The sequence below is a fragment of the Protopterus annectens genome, chromosome 7.part0 (genome assembly GCF_019279795.1).
Source record: "Protopterus annectens isolate FY-2018-M chromosome 7.part0, PAN1.0, whole genome shotgun sequence".
Taxonomy (NCBI): Eukaryota; Metazoa; Chordata; order Ceratodontiformes; family Protopteridae; genus Protopterus; species Protopterus annectens.
This window is the reverse complement of record NC_056739.1, coordinates 214088310-214101202: the sequence shown is the minus strand read 5'-3', so window position 1 is coordinate 214101202 and position 12893 is coordinate 214088310.

Genomic DNA, 12893 nt, shown 5'->3' with positions numbered 1-12893 from the left:
ATGTGTGAAAGCCCAGACTGGCATTAATTTGGTAGCTGAGACAAAAAATGTATAATATCTTAATATGTAAAAAGACAACTGAACATTGTCAAAGTGTTTGTATTTCAGGTCCAACCTTTCAGTGGAACTAATATATTACTTGAACAAAATGATTATAAACTAGCAAAATTTGCACCAAACTCCTTAATAGCATACACTATACAAAATAAACTGCTTGGAATCACAGCCCACCCCTGACTTTCCCCAAATCATAATAGTACATAGCATCCTGCATATGTCAAATAAATACCTGTTGTACCTCATTAAGTCAAAAATCTACTACCAACAAAACAACTCAGACCATTAAATCAATAAAAATAACCCATAGAAAAACTGAACAATTACCATGGACATTATCTGTACTCTGGCAACTATACTCCATAGAATTCACTACCCCTAAAGTAGGAATGCAGTCTCAACAATACTCATTTCTAACAAAAAAAAAACACTAGGGATACAACTCACATCATTATAGAACTGTAGTTGTATAATATTATAGCACACAAAAAGAAACACTAAGGATACAACTGACATCCTTATAGATCTGTAGTTGTATAGCATAATAGCACACACACACACACACACACACACACACACACACACACACACACACACACACACACACACACACACAAAAATAGGGATACAACTCACATCTTCATAGAACTGTAGTTGTATAACATAACAATACACATTTTTGATAACCACAATATGTTAATATTATAAAGTTATTGTGGCAGTTTTGTTACTACATCTGTCTTCTCAATGTGCTATAGTACTACTAGTACTAATGCTTCATTCCTACTCCTAGCTTAAAAAGTAATATCATGTTATTAACACAGCGACATAAATATTAATCCTATCCTACTATTTTAAGCTCCATGTCATTTTCTTCTCCAACTTTTGTCCCATACAGAGTGTCACTTGTCTGGTCAGGATAAAGCAGATAAACATTTGTGGGTTCAGTTCAAGCAGCTTTATTACACACAAACACATCAGAAATGAGACTGACTACCACACTCATACATGTTAACACTCTTCTGTTCTCTCAAACTGGCACTGCTGCTTGCACATGCTCAGTATTCATATGCACGAGCTTACAAAATGCTTCTTAAAGGTGGATACACACGCTCTGATCTACATCCTCCCTCTTTGAGAAATGGTCACGATATTAAATGACAGTATTCAATGACATGAAATTTTCAGAAATGATCTTTTGACATGCACTTATACAGAACTAATTATTTGACATGCAATCATACAAAATCAGACACATATAAAACAATTATGTCTAGGTTGCTGTGTATTTTACACTAAGTCTGGAAATATGACTTGACCATGTAACGTAAAAGTCAGAATTGTATCTAGCAACAGGGACCATCTTCAAGGAATGTTCAACTTTGGGGACAACTGGGACATCATCAGGAACGAGAATGGATACTGAGACATGTGCTTCGATAAGAACATTGTCAGAGTTGCTCTGAGACCTAGAGTCTTTATCACAGCCACGATGCTGCAATATTATCTCTAATACAAGAAGATGTCTGCAGTTTCTCCTGCACTCTATACCCTCAGATTCCACTAAGTAGGATCTCGGCTCGGTACATATACCTCTCACTTGACCAGTTTGATGAAAGCCTTTCACTGTTCGCATCCTCACTGTCTCTCCTTCTTTTAAGGGACAAATAAATCTGCTCATTTTATCATAACTGGACTTCTGAGAAGAACACTTCTTAAAAATGTGGGCTTTGATTGCTATATTGTCTTTAGCATTAAGCACTAACAAACTAGAACTAATAGGGAAGGTTGTTCTGGTTTGCCTAGATAGAAGTCTCTGAGCAGGTGAGCCAAGTAGCTTGTCACGGGGTATATTTCTGAGACTGAGTAAATTCAAGAAGATGTCGGTATTATCACACTTTGACCTCTATAGTAATTGCTTTGCACTTTGTACTGCATGTTCAGCAAGGCCATTTGACTGTGGATATTCAGGACTGATAGTAACATGAATAAAGTCGCACTCTTTAGCAAATCTCTGAAACAGTTGACTGGTAAACTGAGAAATGCTGTCAGAAATAACTTTATGTGGACTACCATGGACTGAGAAATGATGTTTCATGTCAGTAATAACAGCACTGGATGTTAGGTTAGGTAGCAAATCAATCTCAAACCAGTTCGAATAAGAATCTACCAACACTAAGTAATGCTGACTATTCCACTCAAATATGTCATTTGCTACTGCTGACCAAGGTAGTTCAGGAATTTGGCTTAGTTGGAGTGGCTCTTTTTGTAAATGCTGCTTAGTACTGTTGTACACTGAACAAGAAGAAAGTACTTTATCAATGTCTTTTGCTAGAGAAGGTCAAAATACTAGTTCTCTCGCTCTTCTTTTGGTATAATCGGAACCTTGGTGACCACAATGCAAAATCTGAATGTATTCATATTGTAAGGAAGTAGGAACAACAGCCTTTGGGCCTTTGAAAATGATACCATCTTCCATCAGCATCTCATCTCTGTATGGAAAGTAAGGTTGTACTTCTGGCAGTACACGGGATTGCTTTGACAGCAATCCTGTATCAATGTAGTGTTTGAGCTTTTGCAAAATTGGATCAGTCTGGAGTCTTCATTGGAAGACTCCAGCTATTCTCTAACCCATATTGCCTACTTAGTGGCGATCTCTGCTTGACTTACAAAGCCATGTCTGACCCAGCTCTGTTAGAAATGCTACATCTAAAGAAATCTCAATCCCTCTGCACCACATGCTCCAGAAACCTCAACCTCATTACCACAATCAACAGAAAATGCTAGAGGGACAGGTTCCTCATTCAGAGACAGCCCATGCTCTGGAACAGACTTCCCATACATATCAAGCAGAGCACCTCACTGTCCCTCTTCAAGAGAAATCTTGATGAGTGGATGGGAAATAGAAATTTCACTCCGGGGATCACTCCAGTGGCTCTACTTGATAGAGGCACTGGGGACTTACATTGTGTGGAACGATGCCAGGGCACTTCAATGGGATAGGCTTGTAAAGGCTCCAGGGCCAATAGCCTAGTACACACCTATGAACCTATGAACCTCTGAACCTATGATCTCTTTGCTCATCAAGCCTCATGGTAGAAAAATCACACTCTTCCATGACATCAGAGTCAAAATTCTCTGAATCAAGCTGTTCCATGGTATTTCTGGGCGATCTGGATAAGGTATCAGCCAAATAAATAAATAAATTTACCTTTTGATTTGGAATATGAGCATCATTATTTTTAGTCTTGTTGCAGTGGAATGCATAGGCTTCTTTAAAATAGTGGCTAGAGGTTGATGGATAGCTCCTGTCTGGATAGCTTGACCATAAATATAATCACGGAACTTCGAACATGTGAGCACAATTGCCAAAAGTTCCTTCTCAATTTGAGCATACTGCATCTCAGTTTGGATAAGAGTTCTAGATGCATAGGCAACATACCCTCTTGAAGAAGAACTGCACCAAGACCAAACTTTGAAGCATCACAGGAAAGAGCTACTGGTTTGTGGACATCATAGTATTTTAATGTGAGCAGGTTAGCAATTTGCTGTTTGAGGTTATCAAATGCTCTCTGGTGTTGTTCTAACCATGACCATGCAACATTTCTGCATGTCAGCTCTCTTAAAGGTGCTGATAACTCACTAAAGTCAGGGATAAATTTGCTCAAATAGTTAACCATACCAAGAAAATGCTGTAAGGCTTGGACATTGTCTGGAGCTGGCATCTCAAGAATGGCTTCTTGTTTAGAAGGTTCTGATCATAAGCCTGTACTGGAAAATAGATGACCTACATAAGTAACTTGTGGTAGTCTGAATTTGCACTTCAGAGGACTGAGCTATAAACACACTTCTCACGCTCTGTCCAGCAGTTTTCTGAAGTTTCTGTCATGCTCTGCTTCACCATTACCTCCATCCAATAAATCATTAACTATTATTGCACAGGGGTAGCCTGAAATAAAATTGCTCCATTGCATGCTGAAAAATTTTACTGACAGAATTTATTGCAAAAGGCATCCTGAGAAATCTGTATCACCAAACAGGGTACTGAATGTAGTTAGTAGTGAATATTTGTGATCAAGCATCACTTGCTAAAATGAACTCTTTGCATCTAAGAGAGAAAAAACAGTGCCATTTGGCATAAGGGTTGCAATCTCCTTGACTGTACACATAGGATGATGAGGTCTTTTTAATGCCTTGTTAAACTCTCTTTGGTCAATGCATATTCTAATTTCATCTGAATTTTTCTTATGAGTAGTTACCATGGAAGATACCCACTCAGTTGGTTCTGTGACTGGACAAATCACACCTTGCTGCACCATTTTGTCTAACTGGACCATGACTTTGTCCTGCATAGCTATTGAAAGTCTCCTTGCTGGTCTGACCACTGGACTAACCTCTGGGTCTACTTTCATGGAATGCACAACTAGAAGTTTGCCTAGCTTATCATCAAAAACATCAGCATACTCTGAGAAAATAGCATCAGTAAAGCTGGAACTGGGACATGTGCTTACATGATGTACTTTTTTAGTAAAAGAAAGTTTCATGCTTAAACTGTCTCTCAGACCTAATAAAGACTACACAGGTCTTCAGACTACATAAAATTGCAAGCTGTAACTTTTCTCAGCTAAATAGCATGAAAGCACTACTGAGCATTCGGTTTGAATCTCTTCACCTCCATAAGCAATACGCTTCACACAATTGCCCAAATTAAGTTGCTCACCAGCCCTCGCTTTAGCAAATGTTTCTGCTGACATTACACTTTGAACCAGTGTCTACTTTGAGCTTTTTGGGTTTACCATGGATCAGGATAGTACAAAACACTTCATTGTTTGCCAATAAATCTACTGCATTAACCTTTTCACCAACCACTGATACACCATCTACATAGATTCATGGATTCATAGATTAGTACTAAGCTAACTGCCCTTGCGGGCCATTGTAAGCCTAGCCAATTATCCCTTGTGTTGTGAGACTCCCTCGCAACCTTGTGTTTGTAAGGCAAACACCTTAACCATTAGACCACCCTCCCAACCCTAGAAATTAGGATTGAAGCTTTCTACATGATCAACTTGCTTTTTTGAGTGACCTTTCTTAATAACTGAATGAGGCTTGCTTGATTTACAAAACTTTTGAAAATGGTTCTATCTTTTACACTTGTGGCATTGTTGACCAAATTCTAAGCACTGCTCTCTTTTAGACTCATGACTGGCACCACAATTATGACAGTTAACAATAAGACTGGACTTGGGTTTTGCTGACTCACTTTTATACTGTAATCAGCATGCTCTTTTTACTGAGCTAGTCTTGGAACTTGCTAGAAAGCTATGAGTCCTCCCTGCCACACCTGCAAGGGTTGCAGCTGCCAAGTGCCTAGGCCTGTTTCTGTTTACCATGTGTTGCAGGCTGTCTATGTTCGCTCTAGAGGCTAACCATGCTCTTATCACTTGTAAGTGTGAGCTCATGGATTTGACAAATCTCTCTGGCTTTGCTTAACGTTAAATCACTGTCAGAAAGCAAAAGCTTTCTCACTGCAGCACTATTAACACCACACACAAGCCTGTCCTTTATTAACTCATCTTTCACATTACCAAATTTGCATGTTTTAGCTTTGTTTCTCAAGTCAGTGATAGGAGATGCAAAAGTTTCACCTGGCTTTTGGTCTTTTGTATAAAATTAGTGCCTCTCTAATGTAACATTTGTCTGGGGGTTGCACATTTCTCTAAATTTGCATTTTAAGCACTCAGGGCCTTCCCTTGATTCAGCCGGTAACACAATATGATGGTTTTCCCCCCTCCTCCTTATATTTTTGGTGCATACACAAATGAACACTCTCTTTCAATGGCTCCTGACACAAGTAAGTTAAGCAAAATTAATTTATTTGTCAGAAAAAGCTGCTTGTATGAAAATATTGTATTCCTGCTCAAATACTCTCCAATTTTCTGCTATATTATGATCAAACACAAGTGGACTTGGTCTGCAAAATGCCTCTGCCATATCGACACACAGTAGTGAAGGTGCTTGAAATCATGTACAAACACACGCATAAATGTATATGCCAGAACTTTATGCCAGTACTTGTAATTAGGCCCAATAGCACAATAAACTATTTGAAATAACTGCACTTTGCCAAATAAGTCTCTGTAACAGAAGAACACTTTGAAATCACTATACTTTATGAAACCACTCCTTATCAGTGTAAGAAATACTTTGAAATTACTGTACTTAGTGAATAAACTGTACACAGCTGAAAAAACTCAGAGTAAGAAATACTTCGAGATGAATGCACTTAGCAAATAAACTGTACAAAGCACAAGAACCTTTCAAAATGGCTGTACTTTGTGAAAGAACCCTGCACAGTGTAAGAAACACTTTGAAATGGAGGCTTTCTGCGAATAAATGCACACAGCACAAGAAACATTTTGAACGGGTCGTACCTTGACTGCACTTTGCAAAATAACTGTACTTTGCACACAGCAAACTCTTTGAAATAATTGCACGGCAATAAACCACACACTCTGCAAACATTTTGCACACTCTGAAATATTTCTAACAACTCTAGTTATGCTTTGAATGGCTTCTGTTAATGTGAATTAGTAGTTTATGCCCAAACATGGACTTTTACTAAAAAAACAAGCAGTTGCCTTGCTCTTTAAGCTTAATTTTCCATTTTATTGTACTCGTTAAGCCTTTTTTAATCTCTTCATGCTCAGTATACATTTCTTGTGCCCGTTTTACTTTAAACATGCTTGTTATACAAACCAAAGATAATTCTGAGCTCCTTATGAATAGTTCTGCTACTTTTTATCAGATATCGTGGTTTCAAACATTTTGTTTAATTAGAAATGTGGATGTTCTTCGTGGTTCACTGCTACAGTCATTACTGTAGGGTTCTTCCTGCTGGCAGCAGCCCTAGATTGGCCAGAGTCCCAAAGTCGGGTCCGATGTCGGCTGAAGTCGCTCCTGCCCTGACGTCAGTGCACCAGGGATATAAAGACCTCAGCCGACGCGATTTTCCCCAGTCTTTCTTGCCGTGCGGTGCCCATTGCAAAGCAGTTCGCAAGTGCAGGTCGGCCGACTCCTGTTTGTGTTTGGTGGCTTTTGAATTGAAGACTTCTTCTTTTGAGCTAAGTACCCCGTTGGGGAAACCTTTTTCTTGCTCCAGTCCGATGTCAGAAAAAGTTAATAACTGTATTTCTTGTGGGAAGCAAATACCTCATAAGGATTTTCACTCTTACTGTATACCTTGATTAGGTCCTGACCACAATGTAGCTAATTGTAGGTTTTATGCTAAGTTTAATCAATGCACTATTAGGCGTAGGTACGATTTTGCCTTCCATTATTTTGGAAAAAGATTTAATTACAATATGTCGTCAGATTCTTATCCGGCTACTGCAGTGTATAAGAGGTGCAAGGATAAAGACAGGCCTCCGAGGTCCAAAGTGGACGACTTTATTCAACCAGAGCCAGATGCCGGTTTGGCTGTCGTCAGTGAGGCGCTTTCGTAGCCCCTGTCATCCGCAACTTTTGAACTGGTTGCCTGTACTGACTCCTGTGAGGAGCCGATGGGGCCTTCAAACTTTTCAGGGATTGGACCTCCGGATATTGCTCCCTCGGTCTGGAGCCGCTGTGGAGGCACTGGCTTCTTAGGGAGTTTTTAGGCCTACACAGCTTCATGCACAGATGGCTCCAGTTTTGCAATCAAGGACAAAGGCAAAGACTAAGGCTCCGGCAAAGACAAAGCAGCAAGCACAGGCACCTTCTGTTCAGGGCCCTAGACCTCAAATACAGATGCTTAGAATGGCTGAAGACCTGTTAACTATGATCAGGGGTTCTTATCCCCCTCCTGACAAGAGACCTAGGCTAGAGCCAGATTATGATTCCTCAGATCAAGTTTTGATTTCTTCTGCTTCTTCTTCTGAGCAGGATTATTCCTTCCCTCCTTATGAGGATTCTGATGCTGAAGAATCCCTTCCTTCAGCCTCTCCTCCTGAGGGTTATTCATTTGGGGAAACCTTGCATAACATGAGAGAACATTTTCACTGGGAAGGGCAGGAATACTCTGAATCTAAGAAAAGGCTTAGGGATTTTCTTCTGCTTCCACAGCATAGACCCCTGGCTATTCCCCCTGTATTGGACATTATGGATGATGTTTTTACAGAGGCATCTCTCTCTCCTGATTCTTTTCCTCCTGCTCCTGTCAAACCGGATAGGTATTATAGGGTTCCAGATTCCCAGAAATATTTTTTAAGAATCCTTCAGCTGATCCAGAAACTATTTCTCAGGGCCCTAATGGTGTTAAAGTGGCCTCTGCTAAGAATCCTATTCCCTCTGACCGAGATCCAGTGCCTTGGAAAGATGGGGCAAAAAAAAAAAAGTTTATACTTCTGCTACATTGTCTATTAGAGCTTTGAATTGTCAATTTCATATGTTAAAATATCAGCAATACCTTTTGTCTGTGTTAAAGCAAAAGATGTCTGCTGTTTCTGGTGGTGCAGACAATAAGGAATTACAGGATTTATTGCATGCTACTGAGCAGGTGGGTAAACATACCCTGCACTGTGGTTTTGATTCTTTGGAGGCTTCTTGCAGGGTTGCAGCAACTGGCGCAGTTATTAGAAGGCACACTTCGTTAAAGGAGCAAAGTTTGCCTGAGCAGGTTAAAGCAAAGCTTTTAGATGCTCCTTTGCAACACAATGTTTTGTTTTGGGGCCAAAGCTGAGGAAGTATTGAAGAGAATGGAAGACAAAGCCAAATCTATGCAGACAGTTAAAGATTTTCTACAGGTACAACCCCCTAGATTTAGCAGGAATTGGCAAGCTAAACCTTGGTCCTTTCCAAGCTCAGACAGACCTCAGAGGGGCAGATACAGGCATTCCAGAGGTAGGGGTCAGGCACAGCCCCCTTTCAGAAATAAGCATTGGATTGCCCCCTCTCCCAAGGGAGGGGAAGATAGGTCACAACCTTACAGGAAACAGTCATTATGACTCTCCCTTACTAGCTCCAGGGCATCCCTCCTGGATGCACCTTTGGGAGGAAAAATCTCTCTTTTTTATCACAATTGGAGCTGCATAACCCAAGACAGATGGGTTCTGGACATAGTTTCAAGGAGTTACAGGTTTCATTTCCATACCTTGCCAAGATCAAACGGATGGCCAGATCTGCGAAAGCATCAATGGGCAGAGGCACAACGGCAAGTTCGGTCCCTCATGGATATGAGGGCCATAGGTTTGGTACTAGATTCAGAAATGGGGCAAGGGTTTTATTCAAGACTTTTCCTGGTTCAGAGGAAGGAAAACGTATGGAGACCAATCCTGCACCTTTCCGTATTGAACACCTTCCTAGAAATTCCAAAATTCAAGATGCTCACTGCAGCAGCTGCTGCCTATACTGAGCAAGAACGCTTGGATGGTGACTTTGGACTTGAAGGAGGTTTACCTGCATATTCCCATACGGCAAGAGTGCAGAAGGTACCTGAGATTCAAAACGGGCTCGAGGCATTAACAGTTCTCTGTGCTGCCCTTTGGCTTATCTACTGCGCCCAGGGTCTTTACAAAGTGCCTGGCACCAGTAATGGCATTTTGCAGACAGAAGGGAATTCAAATATACCCTTATCTGGACGATTGTCTCATTCAAGTGGACGACAACGAGACTTTACTTCAGCAACTAACATTTGTGCAGCATCTTCTCTTGTGCCTAGGGTTCATGGTGAACCTAAAGAAATCAAACATGGTGCCCACGCAGCAAATTACTTTCCTGGGTGCGCTTCTGAGCACTACAACCCAGATGGCTTATTTGACACCAGACAAAAAAGTGCAACTGGCTTCTTATTTCAAAAATCTGGCTTTAATGAGTCAGCTGTCTGCAAGAAAAGTTCTGCAGGCTCTGGGTTACATGGCATCCTGCATTCTGTTAATACCATATGCAAGGCTGCATATGAGGAAGATACAGTGGTACCTCAAGAGTGTATGGTCTCAGCATTTCCACAGTCTGGAAACAGTGATCGCAATTTTGCCTTCTCTCCGGCAGGAGTTTCTTTGGTGGGCCGAGGCCTGTCTCCAAAACAAGGGGAGGCCTTTCTGTCCCATTCCAGCCAATCAAGTCATAACGACAGATGCTTCAGATCATGCATGGGGAGCCCACATGCAAGGGAAATGTCTTCAGGGTGCCTGGACAGAGGACCAAATGCATCTGCACATAAATTTGAAGGAGATGCTAGCTGTACAGAATGCCCTGACAGCCTTCAAAGATCTTATTCTACTGGGGCAATTACTCATAAAGATGGACAACACTACAGTGATGTGGTACATAAACAAGCAGGGAGGCTCTCATTCTTACCCCCTGTGCAGATTGGCCATGGCTCTGTGGAACACAGCACTAGCCAACAAGGTGGACTTACTAGCTCAATTCCTGCCAGGAAAGGACAACACTCTGGCGGACAGTCTAAGCAGAACTCTTTTGGACCCACACGAATGGATGTTGGATGTTCAGATATTCAGGATGATAACAGAGGTGTGGGGGTGCCCGGACACAGATCTTTTTGCATCTTCCCAAAACCATCAACTTCAAATGTTCTGCACGAGGACCTACCACAAGCTAGCATGGAAAGTGGATGCTTTTTCATTCAGTTGGAAGCACCTCTCAGTATATGCTTTTCCTCCTTTGCCTCTTCTTCCTCAGGTACTTCTGAAAATCAAACAAGACAGACCGCGAATGATTTTACTGGCTCCCAACTGGCCTCGGCAATTCTGGTATTCCACCCTGATGAACCTGGCTCAGGGTCCACCCTGGATTTTGCCACAACTTCCACATCTACTGTCTCAACGAGACGGCAAGATCCTGCACAGCCATGTCAAAACTATGAATCTAGCAGCCTGGCGGATCCAGGGTCTTTAAACAGTTCTACCCTTACCAAACAGGTACTGGACGTAATTCTTAAAGCTAGATGGCCCAGCACCAGGAAATCATATGCAGGTAAATGGAAAAGATTTTGCTCCTGGACTCAGGCCCAGGGTTTTGATTCTGCAGTTCTAAACATTCCTCTGATTTTACAATACCTAACAGAGATGTTACATAAGGGCCTATCTTTTTCATCTATCAAAATTCATGCTTCTGCTATTTCTGCACATTACAATATGGATCCCCCAATCTTTTCTCATCCATTACTTAAGCAATATATGAGAGAGGCAAAGAATATAAGGCCTCCTTTAAGAGCACCAGTTCCCACTTGGGATCTCAACTTTGTTTTGGAAAAGTTAACTTTATCTCCTTTTGAACCTGTAGCTTCCACAGATTTAAAGTTTTTATCATGGAAAACTGCTTTTCTTTTAGCCATTACCTCTGCCAGAAGAGTTTTGGAATTGCAAGCTCTCATGGCTTTAGAACTCTTTATTATTTTTCATCAGGACAGGGTGTCCCTGAGGACTAATCCCACCTTTATGCCTAAGGTGGTTTTGAAAGTAGCCTTGAATCAGACTATTCATTTGCCTACCTTTTATCCTAATCCTCAAAGTGAAGAGGAAAATATTTTGCATTCTTTAGATATACACAGGCAGCTTCATTTTTACCTGGACAGGACCAAGATTTTCAGGAAATCGGACCAATTGTTTGTGGCTTATGCTTCTACCTCACAGGGGGGAGCAATCACTAAGCAAACTATTTTTAAGTGGATTGCCCACTGCATCAAGTTCTGTTACTCTCATCATGGTAAGCCTGTTCCTGTTAATGTCAGAACACATTCTACCAGAACTACTGCCACTTCGGCAGCTTTTCTCAGTGGAGTTCCTACCAAGGTGATCTTAGAAGCTGCAACTTGGAGTTCTGTGCATACTTTTTCTAAGCACTACAATCTCCCTCTCTATTCTAAATCTAGGGCAGGTTTTGCCTCTGCAGTCCTGCAGGGTTTTGTGGATGCCCCTTCTGTTCCTTCTCCATCCACCCTTTCTTAGCTTTGGGATACAACCCTACAGTAATAACTGTAAGAGTGAACCACGAAGAACATAGTACAGTTGTGTACTCTTACCATAAATGTAGATGTTCGAGTATGTTCACTGTTACAGTCTGGGTTACCCTCCCTCCTGTCCCCTCTTTTGTTGTTCTTTGAGTGCTGTCTGCGTCTCCTTGACATTTCTTTTTTCTCTGAGGTATTTTTGCTGGTGATATTTGGGAATGTTCTGGTCTATGTTTGCTTATTCTTTTTGATTAAGCTTTTGGCCTTTATTTTTGGGCACCTGACATCTGGGGCAAGAAAAACTGGGGAAAATGGCATCGGCTGAGGTCTTTATACCCCTGGCGCACTGACATCAGGGCAGGAGCGACTTCAGCCGACGTCGGACCCGACTTTGGTACTCTGGCCAATCTAGGGCTGCTGCCATCAGGAAGAACCCTACAGTAATGACTGTAACAGTGAACAGACTCGAACATCTACATTTACGGTAAGAGTACACAACTGTACTTTTGTGCCTTTCGTGCTTAATAATATGTTTTGTGCTACTCGTTTGATTAATCATGTGCTTTGTGCCTTATAAATGTGCCATTTCATCTTCTTTGCCAAATAAATAATTTGCACAGTTTTCTTTACCTTTAGCTCATTTCTGGGCTTTTTTTGTTTGTCTGAGCTCTGTTTCACTCATCCTGCTTAGTCTGCCTTCACCTTCAACTCTGCACCTCATGGCTCGAAGAAGTTTTTCTTCTGATCCCAGTTCTGACACTATGTCGCTCGTCTGGTCACGATAAAACAGACGAACATTCATGGGTTCAGTTCAAGCAACTTTATTGCACACAAACACATCAGAAATGAGGCTTTGTAACTTAAACTTAAATAAACTTAGAAACAGAGT